General features: G+C 40.4%; 1 long non-coding RNA gene across 14 annotated transcripts in view; it reads right to left on the bottom strand.

Annotated features, from left to right (window-relative positions):
• The window catches only part of LOC147362036 (uncharacterized), a 233,028-nt gene that overhangs the window by 190,476 nt on the left and 22,052 nt on the right, over positions 1-20,500 (bottom strand). For all 14 annotated transcript variants that reach the window (XR_015137718.1, XR_015137723.1, XR_015137719.1 and 11 more), the window contains exon 2: positions 8,894-9,005. This is a non-coding gene — a long non-coding RNA (uncharacterized LOC147362036). The remainder of the gene's footprint in view (positions 1-8,893; positions 9,006-20,500) is intronic.

The raw sequence follows: 20,500 nt of genomic DNA, 5'->3' as shown, positions 1-20,500 counted from the left end.
GGGCAGCTAGGAGCCAATAGCAGCTACCCTCCCTACTGAGGGCTACTGTGTTGGCTTGGTCAGTGGCTCTGGGCAGAGAACTAACAGCATTCACTCCTGGTGGTCAGGCTTGATCTCCCAGTAAGTTCCAGAGATGGGGCCTTCTTAGAATGTGAACAACTATCCCTGATCACATTTCAGCTGATGAGCCTATGTTCCAGTTCTGGAGCAACTAAAGATATACCATTCTAAGTACACATGCAAAACCTATGAATCCTCTTAAACAACCTTTTGGACTTTTGATAAAGTGTTTTGACTCTGTGACCTCATGGACTGTAGCCCGTCAGGTTTCTCTGTCCATGGGGTATTTCGGGCAAGAATACTAGAGTGGGCTGTCTTGCTGACCCAGAGATGGAACCTGTGTTTCCTGTGTCTCCTATATTGGCAGGCAGTTTCTTCGCTGCTGAGTCATCGGGGAAGTCCTTGATATAACTAATGTTATACAATGGCTTACCCCCCACCCCCACCCCGCCCCAGCTTCTGTTCTCTCTGCCTAATCCTAGGCCTGGGAGGAGGCTTAATTCAGAAGTCTGCTGATACACTACAGAAGGAGGATGGTTCTTACAGAGTACTCCACTGAGATCCTTCTTTTCATCCTCCCAATACACCCAAGACATGGTCTTTGGCCTAACACAGACTGAGATCTCTCTTCAGGGTCAGGGGTGGGGGGTCATTCATTCCAGAGACAGTGCCCACATGTCCTTCCAAGAAGGTTGCAGTGTCCTCCAGAAACTTCTGAAGTCGCTTGGGTCATGCTGGCTACAAGTCCTGCTCATCAGCCTGCTGTTCATTCCAGAGGAATTCCTGGCAGCCAGGTAATAAATTATCACTTTTCTTAAGTTAACTGTACCTGATTTCTATTACATATAACACTAGAAATTTTCTATTACAAATAAGGGTTTAAAAGTTTACATAATCTAAAGTTCCCCAAGTGGCACAGCTATCAAGCAGCATAGCTGGAATTACAACTCAGGTAAGTCGGACATTCAAGGGTGACCCCTTAGTCAATAACTTATTTCTATTTTTATTAATATATTTAGTTTTTATAGATTACAATGCAGAAACTGTAGCTGCCAAATATGAAGAATTCTATACCAATTCTTCAATGATAAATATTTCAGTAGGGCGAAGCAAAAGGCATACATGGCTGCATATGGATAAGAACTTCAATGAACATCAATACAATCCAGTTTAAAAATATTGGTCCTTTAGGGCATAACAGCATTTTTTGTCTACCAGAGGACAAAAATGCACCTTTCATATCTTCCAGAAGATACTCAGCACTGCTAGGTGTCACCCCAGGCTGTCAGCTCCCTCAAACACTGACATCTTTGATGGAATTACAGTTTAGAAGATGCTTGAATAGGGTAGGGTATGAGAGATTTGTGGGGAACTTTTGGAGGTTAATCAAGGTTCCTGGTTGTCATAAACCAAAATATGCTTCTTCAAGCCCTTTCTCTGCCATCTCCAATCTGGGCCCTACTGACACTGTGCTCTATGAGGTGGCTCAGTGGTAAAGAATCTGCCTGCCAGTGCCGGAGACGCAAGAGACGTGGGTTTGATCCCTGGGTCAGGAAGATCCCCTGGGGTAAGGGATGGCAACCCACTCCAGTACTCTTGCCTGGGCAATCTCATGGACAGAAGAGCTTAGCAGGCCACAGTCCATGGAGTCACAAAGAGTCGGACATGACAGAGCGACTTCACTTTTTCACTTTCTTATCTGTAAACGCTCAGCCCCTAGGCCCACCCTGAAGGAAGGGCTCAGGCCAGGAGAACCCGGCCAGGGAGAAGCAGCAGCATCCGTGGAAGCAGAGTCCCTTCTGTGATACAGACAGGAACACGAGGTTCCTCCGTGGAAAATGCTTAGCAAAATCCCCGTGAAATGTAACAGCGTCCTGTTTCTTCTCCCTCAATTCCCACAGGAGTACACTGTGACTCAGTCTCATCTCTCAAGGCCAATACAGGACACGGCTGTCCGCTTCGCCTACTGCTTTCCAGTGGCCTCCTATCATTGCCGCAAAGCCTGTGAACAATTCTCATGGAATAAAAATGGAATCTGGGTCATAAAGTCTTTCTCTTTTCCTTTGTGCTCTGTCTAGTTTCATCATTCACGCGATATCATGGTGCCAAGCCCTCGCGCTGGGGACTTCAGGCCAGAATTCTTGGTGCAAAATGGCTACACAGACACCCCAACTCCTCAGCCCAAGGATGCAAGCCCAGGAAGTGCATCTGCACCTGTGCCTACCCAGGGGAACCCTGCCCTCTTCCCACTGCCCTGGTCCCTGTAAAACAGCCTCGCCCTGCGCCTGCTCTCCAGAGAGACCTCAGTTCAGTTCAGTAACTCAGTCGTGTCCGATTCTTTGCAACCCCATGAACCGCAACATGCCAGGCCTCCCTGTCCGTCACCAACTCCCTGAGTCCACCCAAACCCATGTCCACTGAGTCAGTGATGCCATCCAACCATCTCATCCTCTGTTGTCCCCTTCTCCTGCCCTCAATCTTTTCCAGCATCAGCATCTTTTCAAATGAGTCAGACCTTACATCCCTCCATTTTCTGCTTAGAGGGCAAAACTTTCCTTTGCTTCCAAACCAACAACAACAAAAAAGATTGCCCTTTAACACCACTCCAAAGTGACTGATGACCTTCCCAGGTGGCTCAGTAGTAAAAGAATCCAGCTGCCAAGCAAGAAACATGGGTTCCATCTCTGAGTCTGGAAGATCCCTTGGAGGAGGACACGGCAACCCACTCCAATATTCTTGCTTAGGAATCCCCATGGACAAAGAAGTTTTGGGGTCCTTCTTTGTGGACCCCAGTCCATGGGGTCACAGAGAGTCAGACAGGACTGAGGGGCTACACTACCACCCCTAAAATAACTGATGGCAGTCACGAGGCTTCTTTTCGGTAAGGTCCTCAGAGGACCTTGCTCTGGCTGAGTTGCCCTGAATCCTATACTCCTCGAGGGGCAGCCACTGGAGAGCTAGACGTGAGGAGGACATTGCAGAGTGTGGTAGGCTAGGCAGTTCTCCTACTCCAAGGATGCTTAGGAAAAGGGAGTAAGACAGAGCTCTCTGCGGTCCTCACCCAGTGTGTAGCCTCAGGAGACAACCTTGGTTTCTCTTTGATCTGAACAGGGACAAGCTTGGCTTTCAGGACTCCCCGCTTCTTACAGCCACAGATGTGGTTCAGGGACTCTTGAAGGTGTATTCTTTTCTGAGACTAAATTGTGTCTTCACAGGAAATTGAGAGTCACAGTCAGTGAAATTAATCATGAAATTTTGCCCATCCAAGTAACTTGACTGAAAAGCCAGCCTGCATTCAGGCATCTGAATTTAGGGAGAGCCATTTAAATGTATCTGTTCCTAAGCTGCTTTCTTTATACACAACATAATATACACTTTATACTCTACATATTACACCCATATTAACTCGGGGTTCAATTTGAAGGTTATTTGCATAAAAATCTGTCACTGATCATCTCTCTTCCTGCTGCTTCAACAAACACCTCTGTTTCCTCAGAGATTACTAATTTAACTTGATACACTTTTATAAATATTGGGTTTATTCATTGCAGTTTTTTTTTTTTTATAACTTCACCAAAATTCACATTCCTTTTATCTGGCTGAGGTACAGGGAATTTAGAAGCTGGGAGACATTCTCTTCTACGTCTGACATGGGCCATATTTCAACAAAGAATTTATGTTTAACTGGCAAAGAAAAAATGAGTTTTCTGTGGAATCTGATCAAAACATTCAATGACTTTCTTCATTAAAAAGGAGACATATTTGAAAAGCATTTCTCCCCCAGAGTTTGGAACCGTTTTTCCAAGAGTTTTTCTGGCAAAAAAAAAAAAACAGAAACAGACAAAAAGTAACAACAATAACAAAAAGTAAAACAAATATTCTTTCTCACTGTGTACATGCTCAGTCGCTAAGTTGTGTCTGACTCTTTGAGACTCTATGGTCTGCAGTTCACCAGGCTTCTCTGCTCATGGGGTTTCCCAGGCAAGAATACTGGAGCAAGTTGCCATTTCCTTCTCCAGGGGATCTTCTCGACCCAGGGAAGGATCCCCAGTCTCCTGCGTTTCCTGCATTGGCAGGCTGATTCTTCACCACTGAACTCTGGGAAGCCCCATTCCTTCTACTGCTGCTGCTACTGCTGCTGCTAAGTCGCTTCAGTCTTGTCCGACTCTGTGCGACCCCATAGACAGCAGCCCACCAGTCTCCCCCATCCCTGGGATTCTCCAGGCAAGAACACTGGAGTGGGTACTAGAGGGTGTTAGATAGAAAGATTCTTTTCCTGTCCTACTCCAAACTCCTGCCTTTAGAAGGAAGTATACTTTCTGACTCTTGGCATGGCAAGTGATGGGAAAACCATAAAACAAAGTCTAAGAGATGAAAAAGACTTACAGGTTTTCAAGAGCAAAGGATATTCATGGAACTTTGAGATATTATAGGACTAGAGTTTGTTGGGGAAGTTTAGAAAGGTAGCTATGGAACAGATGATAAAATATTCCATATGTCATACAGTGGAATTTAGATTTATTGTGCAGTAAGTCACTGAAATATCTTTAGCGTTGAAATAACAACATAGCTATATTTAACTTTCAGAAAGACAGCTCTCATACCAGAATAAGGATGAATTAGAGCTACTGAGATAAAGCAGAAGTTTTTGGAAGTAACAGAAGAAAGATGGTAACAGTCTTTACTAAGAAAGCACCTGTAGAAATAAGGATGAAGGACAGTAATTAAGAACATTTTAACCACAGAAACAAACCGATGGCCAGTTAGAGATACAGAAGAAAGGCAAATAATTAACTGAGACTGTTTCATTCTTCTTATAAAGACATGAACATAAAAACCTTGTTTGCTCCTTGTTTATTGGGTCTTTTCACAGAACTTTTCATTGCTTTGGTTTATTGTTATTACTTGAGTGTAACCACTTTACAATGTTGTGTTAGTTTCTGCTGGGCAACAAAGTGAATCAGCTGTATGTATACGTATAGATGATGTAGTTATATGAGCCTCTCTCCCACCCCCAACCCCACCCCACCCATCTAGGTCACCATAGAGCACAGAGCTGAGCTCCCCCTGCTCTAATTATTTTGCTTCCTAAGAAATGGGCAAGTCTCAGCTCAGGGTGTTTCCTATTGATCTGAAGCCCCTTCCACTTACATTTTATAGAAAGGAACAAAGAACAATGTAATTTAAAACTCAAGTATATGGTTCTTTTTCCCCTGGGATTTTAGGAAATAATGATTTAGGTGACACTTATAGCTAAAGTAACAGATAATAATGAGGACTACCCCAAGGGAAATAGAAAACATAATGTCCTTGAAGCTAAGCCTCAGTTTTCCTTTAATTTCCACCACTGGGCCTATATAATATCTATCTATAAACTAAGCTTCTTAAAACCTAAGACCAACCCTGTTTATAAACAGCCCAGGGCAGTAGCTCCATAGTTCAGCATCAAATTGGACTTTAACACTGGTCTCTAAATGAATACACGAGCTGGTCTAGTCATGAGGTAATTCCTTGGTTATTTTTTTCAAGTCTAATTCTTCTATTGACTCCTTCGTGACTGGATCCTTGCATCACTTGACTTGGTCAAGTTTGGGCCAATTTGCACATACTCAGGATTACTCAAGATTAAAATGTGCCTTATCTTTTTATTCCCTTTGGGAATGAGAATTGTTTCCTTGTATTAGATTATCAAGTTCCTGGGTTTCTAGTATTTTCTTCCAGCCCATGCTGAAATCAGCAGTTTTACTTTATTGTAGATTCTTCATTACAGATCTCAGGTATATGGATCCACCTTTAGCTCTACTGGACCCCCTGATTTCACACTCCTGCCTTTCTAAGAACATCCTCTTTCAGTTCACCAGTGGGCCCCACTAGACTCCCTGGTTTCTTGCCAAATCTCCAGTAGTTATCTAACCTTCATTAGCACACATTTACTTATAAACTCTAAAGCTCTCAAGCCTATGTAGCCTCAGCATCATGGTTTTCATGGTCTGGCCCATGACACCAGCAAATGCTTTGAAGACTGAACTTTTTGAGAGTCCAAGTTTCTGCCTTTCCACTCTGTCTGGATCAGCATTCCAATACATTTTTGTATTCTCATATGTTTACATGGTTTTGCTACAAAATTATATAGACATACCCAATATGAAAAGAAAATTGTTTAGGGTCAAAACTGCAATCTTTGTCTGGCAGAAATGAGTATATTTTCCAAAGGTCTCAATTTTCTCTTTTTTTCACTGTCTGATTTTACTAGAAAGGAGGCAAGAGAAGAATCTATTTTGCACTTTGTTATATTCTATTATCTCTACCTATTACCAAGAGGGTAACATAACACAAAAAACGCTATTAAAAATAGAATTAAAAAGTTATTTTTTTAAGGCATATACCTATAAGACTAAAGAGAGTAGAGAAGAAAACAACTACAAAACGTTTCCAGCAAACTGGCTTGAACGTGAAAGTATGAATTGCTCAGTCATATCTGACTCTTTGCAACCCTATGGACTGCAGCCCACCAGGCTCCTCTGTCCATGGGATTCTCCAGGCAAGACTATTGGTGTGGGTTGCCATTTCCTTTTACAGGGGATCTTCTCAACCCAGGTATCGAACCTTCATCTCCTGTGACTTCTGCATTTTAAGCACATTCTTTATCCCTGAGCCATCAAGGGAAGCCCAAATACTCTAACAGTTCTCTAAACCTCCCTGTAAATTGTTTCCCCATTCAGTTATCAGGGTTGAGTCACCACTGCTTCCTTAGGCTGTTACTATAAACCAAAGATTTATGGGACATTTTCCAAAGAAATCAGGCCATTCAATTCAAAATCTTCTATTTTTTAAAATAATTACGTTATTCCTCCAAAGGTATTTTTCATATGTATAAGGAGTTTCAAAAATCTTCTAACCTGCTTCTATATTTTTTAAAAAATCATTTTGTTATAGGTAAATCTTTGGTTAAATTATTGCTAAATATATATGCCAGGGTCCAGCCCTGGCTGATCCAGGGTATTCGAAGCGGGGACGGCGTCGGCGAGGATCAGGATACAATAGCTTCAATTAGATATTAATTAGAGATGTAAAGAGTAATAGAATGAGGATAGCTCAGTAGGAAAATTCAGTGGAGAAAAGAGGCTGAGTAGCTTGGTTTACGCGGGAGACCAATAAAACTTCAAGGCAAGAAGCTTGCACCACTTACGTAGGCCGCAGGCGTCCTTCCGTTCTCCCAAAGGAGAGGAGACACTGAGGCCTCCCCGGTCAGATCTTAGAAGCCCAGGCATAATTAGTAAGCTTGGTGGGTTCCACACTCCAGATGGAGACTCAGCCAGAGTGAGAGAGACAGTGACATGGGGAGACCAGTATTTCAAGAAATTGATCCCAATTCTTTATTTTCCATGGTCTACTTTTATACACTGAGATGTTATGCAAAAGTCACATGGGGTCAGCAGTCCTGACTTTTATCAAAGTCAGGTGCTTCATACAAATGTATACAGAGGTCTTAGAGGTGTTATATCATCTTCTGGCCAGGGGGGCCTGCTGACAATTTATGACCCTCTCCTTGTGACAGTGGTCAGTCAACCAGGACACTTATTTCTCCAGGGGTGATTATTCTTAAAACAGACGCCACCCAAATAAAGTTACATTCCTATAGGATGAGGGTATAGTGGGTTTTAGTTAAGGAAAGAATTCACTTAGCCTAAGGTCTAACGTGATTTATATCAAAGGTTAATACTTATTTCTTCTATATATTCATTAATGTGTGTAAGGGCAGGGGATGTGGAGACTTAGCAACAAACATTGGCTCAACAAATGAAAAACCCTTCACCAATACAATTTCTAATCAGCCCACTATACTTATACTAATGGTTTTCTAACTTTTCTAAGGAACCTGTTTTTAGAAGGTTTAAAGCATCTCGTGCCTCTCACGGTTGGGAGGCTGTGAGCAATCACATGTGGCCGGACAAGCCTGTCAGGCAGGCTAGAGAACCTTCAGAGGAGTTTGTAGGTTAAAACACTCTTGTCATGCCCAGGAGTTTTTATTAACTGGAGCTCTAAGTTAACTCCTTCTCCGAAAGAGGTGGTGGGGGACAGCCCCCCGTAAAGTCAGAGGTGTAGGTGAGAGCACAAAGTAGTAAAGTAGGCAGGCTCTGGTTATGGGGGTAGATGCTCGAGGATTTCCAGGGGGACTCCTGAGGCTCGATCCCGCCTTTGCGTATGTCGAGCCTCCTTCCTCATGACCTTTGCCACGGGCAGAGTGCCTCACTCTGGCCCCCAACATATATACACACATATATTCATACATACATGCATCAGATCAGATCAGATCAGTCACTCAGTTGTGTCCGACTCTTTGCAACCTCATGAATTGCAGCACGCCAGGCCTCCCTGTCCATCACCAACTCCCGGAGTTCACTGAGATTCACGTCCATCGAGTCAGTGATGCCATCCAGCCATCTCATCCTCTGTCGTCCCCTTCTCCTCCTGCCCCCAATCCCTCCCAGCAGCAGAGTCTTTTCTAATGAGTCAACTCTTCACATGAGGTGGCCAAACATATTGCTAAACTGCCTTCATTCACAAGCAATGCTTGATACATATTAAATGGTGGTCAATAACTACTTTCTATTTGAAAGCATGGTTCTGTATACAAGTACAAATTCTATTCCATGAAATTTAAGATGTGGATTACTTAAAATAGTGTGTGCTTTCTCAGGTACCAATAACACAGTCATTACATTTTTATTTAACCTTTAAATATGTATCTATGAAGCTCTATACTTCTGTTGATAAGACGATACATAACATACACAATACTGAATTTATTTTAGAGAAGTGAATTACTTACGTGACTTGATAGAGCTTTCCTTTAAACTTCCACGTTTCTGACAGTGGTTGGAAATGTCGTACTTCACAAGGTGGGTGCCATATTGTGCGACTGTCTTTTAATCAACTTTATTCTAAAAAAAAAAAAACCACACAACACAGATATATAAAGAAAATATATATATATGTATATATATATATATATATATATATATATATATATATATAAGCAGGAGAAGAAGAGGTAAAAGAGGTCTTTGTCCCTGCTTTTCTCTTATGCTACAAGATCTCTTCTGTTGAAGCTGCGGGCAGTAAGAGCTTGGAGGAAAGCTCTTTTCTTTGAATATCAACACTCCTTTAAAATTCCCAGGTTTGTTTGTTTCTTAATGTCCTTTTCTGTGTGTTTGCCTGATTTGCTTTCCTCCTGTCTGGAGGTTGCTCCCAGGTATGCTCAGTTTTGTGTTAAGTAAGTTTCTGAGCCATATAAATAGATTGTTTCACTTGGGGATATTTCCACATTTGTCTTCTTCAATAACAACTGCCTAATGAAAGCATTTAGAAAATAGTACTCCTGTTGAATGACTTTTACCTGTGGTATCACCCAAACACAAACGAAAATCCTCCTTCTTCAAGTAGGGATCTCTGCAAAGTCAGGTGCTAATCCAGACTGACCCTTCCAGGGTGTTCTTTAATTGTTGATGACAGCAAGTGAAATGGGACTGGACGCAGAGCAAATTGCTTCATTAGCAACATAGCCTAGCATACCTGTGGACTCGCAACCTGCATTTCCAAATACATGGGCCATAAAATGTGATCATTTAACTCCCACAGTTTAGACACACATTGTCTACTCAAACTGGATTTTTTTAAGTTTTAGTAACTTGTTACAAATGAAAAATGATTCCATTTTCCTAATTTCTCTTATATTCTAAAATAGTACACAGTGCTGGTATAAACAACAAAATGGTTAACAAAAATAATGCAAAACTGCAAATAACTGAAGATAGTGTTTATTTAACAGTGTATCCCCAAAGGGGGCAGGCATTAAGTGACAAATTTGTACTCTTTCATTTCTGTGAGTGATTTATGAAAGGTACTAATTCAACCAGGACCAAATGGATGTAATCATTTTAAACCACGATTTGGTTGGCTTTAGCAGTATTTCCTAACTGCAGAAATGAGTGACAAATTAATACCATAACTAAAATGTTTTTCCATATATATGTCCTTAATCCCCAATAACTAAAAGCTCGGATGCAAACTCTGGAAGCAAGGTGAGAGAAAAGATAGTGCCCAAGTGAAAGAAACTGCACAGAACAGCCTCTCAAAAACGAAGAAGTGCGACATTTTTTAAAATGAGAGTTTTCTTCCAAAGAAAGATCCTATTCAACAAGACAAAAGTATTAATAACACTGCCCTTTTCAGAAGTTAAGAAGTTATACATTATACTAATGGATGACAACATAATCAAATTCATTTCAAATATTCCTCCAGACTTAGGGGAGAGAGAGGGACAAAGCAGAAAGTATCTTTTGTCATATACTACAATAATAAATCATCTTACTTTAATCACAGAGTAGCAGTAGGAAAATTCTTTTTAAAGCACTGGGTGGTCAACATATTAGGTCTGGTGATGCAAAGACACATCTCAGCCATTTTAGCCCAAGAGCAGTCACAGAAATATATAAAGAAGGAGTGTTTCTACACAATTTTATGTTCAAAATCAGGCAACCATATTTGGTTGTAGGCCATATTTACTAGAACTGTCTATTCCAGAATAACTTTAAGAGATTATTATTTTTAACTAATTTATTTTTTAACTGAAGGATAATTACTGTAAAGAATTTTGTTGTTTTCTGTCAAACCTCAATATGAATCAGGCATAGGTGTCCATATGTCCCCTCCCTCTTCAACCTCCCTCCCCAATCCACCCCTTTAGGTTGACACAGAGCCCTTGTTTGAGTTCCCTGAGACATACAGCAAATTCTCATTGGCTTTCCATTTTACATAAGGTAATGTAAGTTTCCATGTTACTCTCTTGATACATCTCACCCTCTCCTCCCCTCTCTCCTTGTCCATAAGTCTGTTTTCTTTTAAGAGGCTCCACTACCCAACTAAGTTCTTAAACCAAATAAAATGAAGTTAGGATTGATGAGAAAGATAAAGGATATTCTAGGACATTCTATCCTAATAGCTCAGTTCAGTTCAGTCATTCAGTCATGTCCAACTCTTTGTGATATCATGGACTGAAGCACACCAGGCTTCCCTGTCCATCACTAACTCCCAGAGCTTACTTAAATGCATGTCCATCGTGTTGGTGATGCCATCCAACCATCTCATCTTCTGTCATCCCCTTCTCCTGCCTTCAATCTTGTCCAGCATCAGGGTCTTTTCCAATGAGTCAGTTCTTTGCATCAGGTGGCCAAAGGATTGGAGTTTCAGCTTCAGCATCAATCCTTCCAATGAATATTCAGGACTGATTTCCTTTAGGAGGGACTGGTTAGATCTCCTTGCAGTCCAAGGGATTCTCAAGTCACAACACCACAGTTCAAAAGCATCAATTCTTCTGCATCCAGCTTTCTATATAGTCCAACTCTCACATCCATACATGACTACTGGAAAAACCAAAGCTTTAACTAGACAGACCTTTGTTGGCAAAGTAATGTCTCTGCTTTTTAATATGCTGTCTAGGGTGGTCATAGCTTTTCTTCCAAAGAGCAAGGGTCTTTTCATTTTATGGCTCCAGACACCATCTGCAGTAATTTTGGAGCCCAAGAAAATAAAGTTGGTCACTGTTTCCATTGTTTCCCCATCTATTTTCCATGAAGTGATGGGACCAAATGGCATGATCTTAGTTTTCTGAATGTTGAGCTTTAAGCCAAATTTTCATCAACAGGCTCCTTAGTTCTTCTTCCCTTTCTGCCATAAGGGTCATGTCATCTGCTATCTGAGGCTATTGATGTTTCTCCTGGCAATCTTGATTCCAGTCTGTGCTTCATCCAGGCTGGCATTCCACATGATGTACTCTGCATATAAATTAAATAAGCAGGGTGACAATATACAGCCTTGATGTATTCCTTTCCAGATATAGAACTAAGTCTGTTGTTTCATGTCTGGTTCTAACTGTTGCTTCTTGACCTGCATACAGATTTCTTAGGAGGCAAGTAAAATGGTCTGCTATTCCCATCTCTTGAAGAGTTTTCCACAGTCTGTGGTGATCCACACAATCAAAGGCTTTGGCATAGTGAATAAATCAGAATTAGATGTTTTTCTGGAACTCTCTTGTTTTGTCGATGATCCAACAGATGTTGGCAATTTGATCTTTGGTTCCTCTGCCTTTTCTAAATTCAGCTTGAACATCTGGAAGTTCATGGTTCATATACCATTGAAGCCTGGCTTGGATAATTTTGAGCATTACTTTGCTAGTGTGTGAGATGAATGCAATTGTATGATAGTTTGAACATTATTTGGCATTGCCTTTCTTTGGGATTGGAATGAAAACTAACCTTTTCCAGTCCTGTGGCCACTGCTGAGTTTTCCAAATTTGCTGGCATATTGAGTGCAGCACTTTCAGAGCATCATCTTTTAGGATTTGAAATAGCTCAACTCAAATTCCATCACCTTCACTAGCTTTGTTCCTAGTGACGCTTCCTAAGGCCCTCTTGACTTCACATTCCAGGATGTTTGGCTCTAGGTGAGTGATCACACCATCATGGTTATCTGGGTCATGAACATTTCTTTGTATAGTTCTGTGTATTCTTTCCACCTCTTCTTAATAGCTTTTGCATCTGTTATGTCCATACCATTTCTGTCCTTTATTGTGCCCAGCTTTGCATGAAATATTCCCTTGGTAATCTAATTTTCTTGAAGAGATCTCTAGTCTTTCCCATTCTATTGTTTTCCTCTACTTCTTTGCATTAATCACTGAGGAAGTTTTTCTTGCCTCTCCTTGCTATTCTTTGGAACTCTGCATTCAAATGGATATATGTTTCCTTTTCTCCTTTGCCTTTAGCTTCTCTTCTTTTCTTAGCTATTCATAAGCCCTCCTCAGACAACCATTTTGCCTTTTTGCATTTCTTTTCCTTAGGGATGGTCTTGATCACTGCTTCCTATTCAACATCACGAACTTCTGTCCATAGTTCTTCAGGCATTCTGTCTATCAGACCTAATTCCTTTCATCTATTTGTCACTTCCAATGTGTAATCATAAGCGATTTGATTTAGGTCATACCTGAATGGTCTAGTAGTTTTCCCTACTGTATTCTACTTAAGTCTGAATTTTGCTATAAGGCGTTCTATTATATCAAACGAGTTGAATTCCTATGTTCAAAGCAATTGATTTAGGCAGTTTAAAAGCACCGACAGTGATACAATTAAAAAGTGTTACTGGTATAATATTTCATGTTTGCAAATTATCAGTCCATCCTGAATGAAGGTACAGAGAAAGAGTGATGAACAACACTCCAAGTTACACGTTCAAGTTCATTGAAAAACGCAGATGCTTAAGGAGACACTGATGTATGGAACGGTCTTGTGGACTCTGTGGGGGAGGGAGAGGGTGGGAGGATTTGGGGGAGTGGCATTGAGGCATGTGAAGTGTCATGTGTGAGGCGGGGTGCCAGTCCGGGTTCGGTGCACGGTGCTGGATGCTTGGGGCTGGTGCGCTGGGACGGCCCGGGGGATGGTGTGGGGAGGGGGGAGGGAGGAGGGTTCGGGATGGGGAGCACGTGTATACCTGAAATTTAAAAAAAAAAAAATTAAAAAATTAAAAAAATTAAAGAAAAATAAAGTAATTGGATGAATCCACACAAAATAAGCTGATTTTACAAACACTGTCTTCCTACATAGAAATAAATATATTTTCTTTGTAGATCATTTCAAATCCAAAAATTCTGTCATTACAAGCTTTCATCAGTTTGGTTGTCAAGTCTTTCATTCATTCAATTCAGTTCAGTCACTCAGTTATGTCCGACTCTTTGTGACCCCATGAATCACAGTATGCCAGGCCTCCCTGTCCATCACCAACTCCCGGAGTTCACTCAAACTCATGTCCATCAAGCCAGTGATGCCATCCAGCCATCTCATCCTCTGTCGTCCCCTTCTCTTCCTGCCCCCAATCCCTCCCAGCATCAGAGTCTTTTCCAATGAGTTAACTCTTTGCATGAGGTGGCCAAAGTACTGGAGTTTCAGCTTTAGCATCATTCCTTCCCAAGAAATCCCAGGGCTGATCTCCTTTAGAATGGACTGGTTGGATCTCCTTGCAGTCCAAGGGACTCTCAAGAGTCTTCTCCAACACCACAGTTCAAAAGCATCAATTCTTCGGCGCTCAGCCTTCTTCACAGTCCAACTCTCACATCCATACATGACCACAGGAAAAACCATAGCCTTGACTAGATGGACCTTTGTTGGCAAAGTAATGTCTCTGCTTTTGAATATGCTATCTAGGTTGGTCAGAACTTTTCTTCCAAGGAGTAAACGTCTTTTAATTTCATGGCTGCAGTCACCATCTTCAGTGATTTTGGAGCCCAGAAAAATAAAGTCTGACACTGTTTCCACTGTTTCCCCATCTATTGCCCATGAAGTGATGGGACCGGATACCATGATCTTCGTTTTCTGAATGTTGAGCTTTAAGCCAACTTTTTCACTCTACTCTTTCACCTTCATCAAGAGGCTTTTGAGTTCCTCTTGACTTTCTGCCATAAGGGTGGTGTCATCTGCATATCTGAGGTTATTGATACTTCTCCCTGCAATCTTGATTCCAGCTTGTGCTTTTTCCAGCCCAGCGTTTCTCATGATGTATTCTGCATATAAGTTAAATAAGCAGGGTGACAATATACAGCCTTGACGTACTCCTTTTCCTATTTGGAACCAGTCCGTTATTCATTAACTAATAAAAATAACACAAAACAAATCACTAACAATATGAGCTAAATACTGCACAGTATCTCACTTATCTTTCTCATAACAGTAGGAATATTTTAGAAATAAAGAACATTTAGATTTAGGAATTCATATAACTGTCAAATATGTGACATATCCAATCAGGAATGGCATCAAGATTTAAAATATGGTCCTTTTGCAATTTTAAACTTTTCTCACTACAACATATTAAAAGGGTTGTATTTTGAATCTGGTGCATTCCATACAGAATTTTAATCTCCAATAATCTTGCAAAGTTAGTGTTGGTATATATCTTGTCTAACTGGAAAACTATATGCAAATAAACTCACCATGATCAGAGAGTTACCAGACCCTGAGCTGGAACTTTTTCTTCTGTCTCCAAACCCACACTCTCCCTGCTAAGCCAAGCTGTTGGTATGTAAACTGAGATGTGACCATATATTTCAACCAGACTAATTTAATGGTTAGATTTGCAAAAGCAAAGGCTAATTGAGATTAATAAAGGATAATACAGGATGAGATTTTGAGTCTATGAGGATAGAATTAAAAAGAAAAGAGATGTTTCATGTAGAAAACAAAATAAGCAAAACCAAGAGGTTTACCAATATTGGCCATTGTACTGAAGAATTTATGTTTTGAACTGTGGTGTTGGAGAAGATTCTTGAGAGTCCCAATATTCATTGGAAGGATTGATGCTGAAGCTGAAGCTCCAATACTTTGGCCACCTGATGCAAAGAGCTACTCATTAGAAAAGACCCTGATGCTAATAAAGATTGAAGGCAGGAGGAGAAGGGGACAACAGAGGATGAGAGGGTTGGATGGCATCACCGACTCAATGGATATGAGTTTGAGCAAGCTCCAGAGTTGGTGAAGGACAGGGAGGCCTGGCATGCTTCAGTCCATGGAGTCTCAAAGAGTCAGACATGACTGAGTGACTGAACATCAACAACCATTGTATTAACTTGAGTGAATGACTTAACAGTGAGGAGTCTGTTGATTCATCTGCAAAAAAAAGTAATGAGATAGATACAAAATGTATTGATTTGAACATTAGATGATAATCCACATAATGTGAATTGCAATTAAAAACATGCATACATCTTAACATAAATATATACAAATAAATAATGACATATTCTATATATTTACTTTAATCTTTTTTAATAATTTTTGTTAAGTTTTGTCTTATATCTAATGTCCGGGAGTTGGTGATGGACAGGGAAGCCTGGCATGCTGCAGTCCACGGGGTCACAGAGTCAGACACGACTGAGCGACTGAACTGAACTGAACTGAGACCGTGCTACTTCAGTAAGCAACACAGCTTGAACTGATTCCCCCTCTCACTACTGAGTCGGTTCTCTGTTTCCACATCTACTCTGAAGCACCACTTAGCTGATCTCCATTTCTAAAATGAAACTTCACTTGTGTCCATTTACTAATGCCAGGGAAGTTTGAAAGCGTCAATTCAATCTAGTTAACTTGTCCTTTCAGAAAAGTCTGTTTAGACATACATGGTAGGGCTTCTCAGTGGCCTCCAGACATCCTAAAATGATCCTTTCCATTTTAACAAGAAGCATTAAGTTCCAATTTTGTCTAATCATTACCATGGCTGACTCAGAACTTTCCCATAGGAAGCCAAATGTAAACAGTGCTTTGTATAAATTACTTTCTTTTCCCTCTCTCAGCTGAACATCAGAGTGATGTTGAAAATAAATTTCCTTTGTATTTATTTGTTTTAATTTCCAAATGAGCTTAAACAACAGAAAGAATGATTGAGTCAATACACATAGTTAAAGCCAATCATGTTGTTTTTGTAAACACCACCAAATTTGGAATGCAAACATAAAAGAAACTACCAAGAGTTGAATACAATGTCATAACACATCTTTTGTCTGTCATTTTCACATGTCCATGCTGAAATGGATGCAGTTATAAAATCTGTCCAGGCAAGAATACTGGCATGGGTTGCCACTTCCTTCATATCCTTCTCCAGGGGATCTTCCTGACCCAGGGATCAACCCTACGTTTCCTGTGTCTCCTGCACTGGCAGGTGGATTCTTTACCACTGAGCCACCTGAGAAGCAGCTGTTACAGTACTCACAGGTAGAACTAACCCTAACTAATACAGATTTTGGTACCTGGAAATTAGGGACCAAAAATAAGGAAATAAGAGGCTACATGTAATAGGACCTAAACTTGAAGCCTTTGCTTAGTGGAATTGGTTGGGTGGGACGTCTCATTAATTGAGTTATTGTCTCTTGATGACTTATTATACGCAGACTGAACACTGATAAACCTATCTCCAGCTGTTTCTTAGGCAAATCACATGTCAGTATTCTAACATTAGGGAAAACACTAAGAGATATTACGAAAACTCAGATAATTAATTTTTGCTGGCTGTTCCTTGTCACTTCTGGCAAAGCCTTGAGAAGAGAAGAAGGTTGCCTCTCCTGGCCTGTCTGCACGCCACTATGGGGGAGTGTAAGTGAAGCGTCTCTGTCTGTCCAGGTTGCCCTGTAAACAAAACAAGAATCTAGTACACGCATGCTCAATCGCTTCAGTCATGTCCAACTCTTTGTGACCTCATGAACCACAGCCCACCAGGCTCCTCTGTTCGTGGGATTCTCCAAGTAAGAACACTGGAGTGGGTCGCCATGCTCTCTTCCAGGGGATCTTCCTGACCCAGGGATGTAACCCGGGTCTCTAACGTCTCTTTCACTGGCAGGAGGATTCTTTACCACTAGCGCCACCTGGAAAGCCCTACGAATCTAGCAAACCACAGTTTTGCAGACTGAAAATGTAGCATGCTTCCCTTCTCCAACTAGAGTAGCTACCATCCACGGCTCTTAAATAGCAACCTGGGTAGGAGATTAAGACCCAGAGCTTTAATTTCAAGTACCTTCCATTAAACGTTCTATGCCCTCTGTACCATTTTTCTAGACTCCACATATTTTCAGGGCAGGTACAGAAATGCAGACACAGAGAATGGACACGTGGACATTGGGGAAGTGGAACCAATTGGGAGATTAGGATTGACATGTATTCACTGCCACGTGTAAAGTAGACAGCTAGTGCAAAGCTGCTGTATAACACTGGGAGCTAAGCTCTAAGCTCAGAGCTCTGTGATGACCTAGATGGGTGGGATGTAGGGTGGGGGGTGGGGGGGAGGTCCAAGAGGGAGGGGATATGTGCACACTTATAGCTGACTCAATTCATTGTACAGCAGAAATCAACACAACATTGTAAAGCAACTATACTTCAATAAAAAACAAAATTCTACGCCAAACAATGGGGATCAAACCAATAGCAAACTCAGATTAAAAGTGTTGGCTTTCCATTCAAGCCCCTTGTTTAAGAAATCCTCAAAAGAGTGTTAAGCAGAGAAGCAGCATATTTGTGTGTGTGTGTAATATGTACACACATATGTAGGTGTATATATCTTATTTGCAGATATATAGGAATGTATCACTATAGATATGTAGGTATAGACTATTTACTTATACAGAAAGGACACCCCAAACTCAGCAATTTAAACAAGATGAAGAGACAGAGGAATACTCAGCAGATAAAGGAACAGGATAAATGCCCACCAAACCAAACAAAAGAGGAAGAGATAGGGAATCTACCTGATAAAGAATTCCGAATAATAATAGTGAAATTGATCCAAAATCTTGAAACTAAAATGGAATCACAGATAAATAGCCTGGAGACAAGGATTGAGAAGATGCAAGAAAGATTTAACAAGGACCTAGAAGAAATAAAAAAGAGTCAATATATAATGAATAATGCAATAAGTGAAATTAAAAACACTCTGGAGGCAACAAATAGTAGAATAACAGAGGCAGAAGACAGGATTAGTGAATTAGAAGATAGAATGGTAGAAATAAATGAATCAGAGAGGATAAAAGAAAAATGAATTAAAAGAAATGAGGACAATCTCAGAGACCTCCAGGACAATATTAAACGCTACAACATTCGAATCATAGGGGTTCCAGAAGAAGAAGACAAAAAGAAAGACCATGAGAAAATACTTGAGGAGATAATAGTGGAAAACTTCCCTAAAATGGGGAAGGAAATAATCACCCAAGTCCAAGAAACCCAGAGAGTACCAAACAGGATAAACCCAAGGAGAAACACCCCAAGACACATATTAATCAAATTAACAAAGATCAAACACAAAGAACAAATATTAAAAGCAGCAAGGGAAAAACAACAAATAACACACAAGGGAATTCCCATAAGGATAACAGCTGATCTTTCAATAGAAACTCTTCAAGCCAGGAGGGAATGGCAAGACATACTTAAAATGATGAAAGAAAATAACCTACAGCCCAGATTATTGTACCCAGCAAGGATCTCATTCAAGTATGAAGGAGAAATCAAAAGCTTTTCAGACAAGCAAAAGCTGAGAGAATTCTGCACCACCAAACCAGCTCTCCAACAAATGCTAAAGGATATTCTCTAGACAGGAAACACAAAAACGGTGTATAAACTCGAACCCAAAACAATAAAGTAAATGGCAACGGGAACATACTTATCAGTAATTACCTTAAATGTAAATGGGTTGAATGCCCCAACCAAAAGACAAAGACTGGCTGAATGGATACAAAAACAAGACCCCTACATATGTTGTCTACAAGAGACCCACCTCAAAACAGGGGACACATACAGACTGAAAGTGAAGGGCTGGAAAAAGATTTTCCATGCAAATAGGGACCAAAAGAAAGCAGGAGTAGCAATACTCATATCAGATAAAATAGACTTTAAAACAAAGGCTGTGAAAAGAGACAAAGAAGGTCACTACATAATGATCAAAGGATCAATCCAAGAAGAAGATATAACAATTATAAATATATATGCACCCAACACGGGAGCACCACAGTACGTAAGACAAATGCTAACAAGTATGAAAGGAGAAATTAACAATAACACAATAATAGTGGGAGACTTTAATACCCCACTTACACCTATGGATAGATCAACTAAACAGAAAATTAACAAGGAAACACAAACTTTAAACGATACAATAGACCAGTTAGACCTAATTGATATCTATAGGTCATTTCATCCCAAAACAATGAATTTCACCTTTTTCTCAAGCGCACATGGAACCTTCTCCAGGATAGATCACATCCTGGGCCATAAAGCTAGCCTTGGTAAATTCAAAAAAATAGAAATCATCCCAAGCATTTTTTCTGACCACAATGCAGTAAGATTAGATCTCAATTACAGGAGAAAAACTATTAAAAATTCCAACATATGGAGGCTGAACAACACGCTGCTGAATAACCAACAAATCACAGAAGAAATCAAAAAAGAAATCAAAATTTGCATAGAAACGAATGAAAATGAAAACACAACAACCCAAAACCTGTGGGACACGGTAAAAGCAGTCCTAAGGGGAAAGTTCATAGCAATACAGGCACACCTCAAGAAACAAGAAAAAAGTCAAATAAATAACCTAACTCTACACCTAAAGCAACTAGAAAAGGAAGAAATGAAGAACCCCAGGGTTAGTAGAAGGAAAGAAATCTTAAAAATTAGAGCAGAAATAAATGCAAAAGAAACAAAAGAGACCATAGCAAAAATCAACAAAACCAAAAGCTGGTTCTTTGAAAGGATAAATAAAATTGACAAACCATTAGCCAGACTCATCAAGAAACAAAGGGAGAAAAATCAAATCAACAAAATTAGAAACGAAAATGGAGAGATCACAACAGACAACACAG

This window comes from Bos grunniens, chromosome 12 (genome assembly GCF_055505025.1).
Source record: "Bos grunniens cultivar Pamir isolate PY7600 chromosome 12, Bosgru_T2T1.0, whole genome shotgun sequence".
In the NCBI taxonomy this organism is placed as follows: domain Eukaryota; kingdom Metazoa; phylum Chordata; class Mammalia; order Artiodactyla; family Bovidae; genus Bos; species Bos grunniens.
Note: the sequence above shows the minus strand (reverse complement) of the source record. Positions and strands in the feature narration are given on the sequence as shown.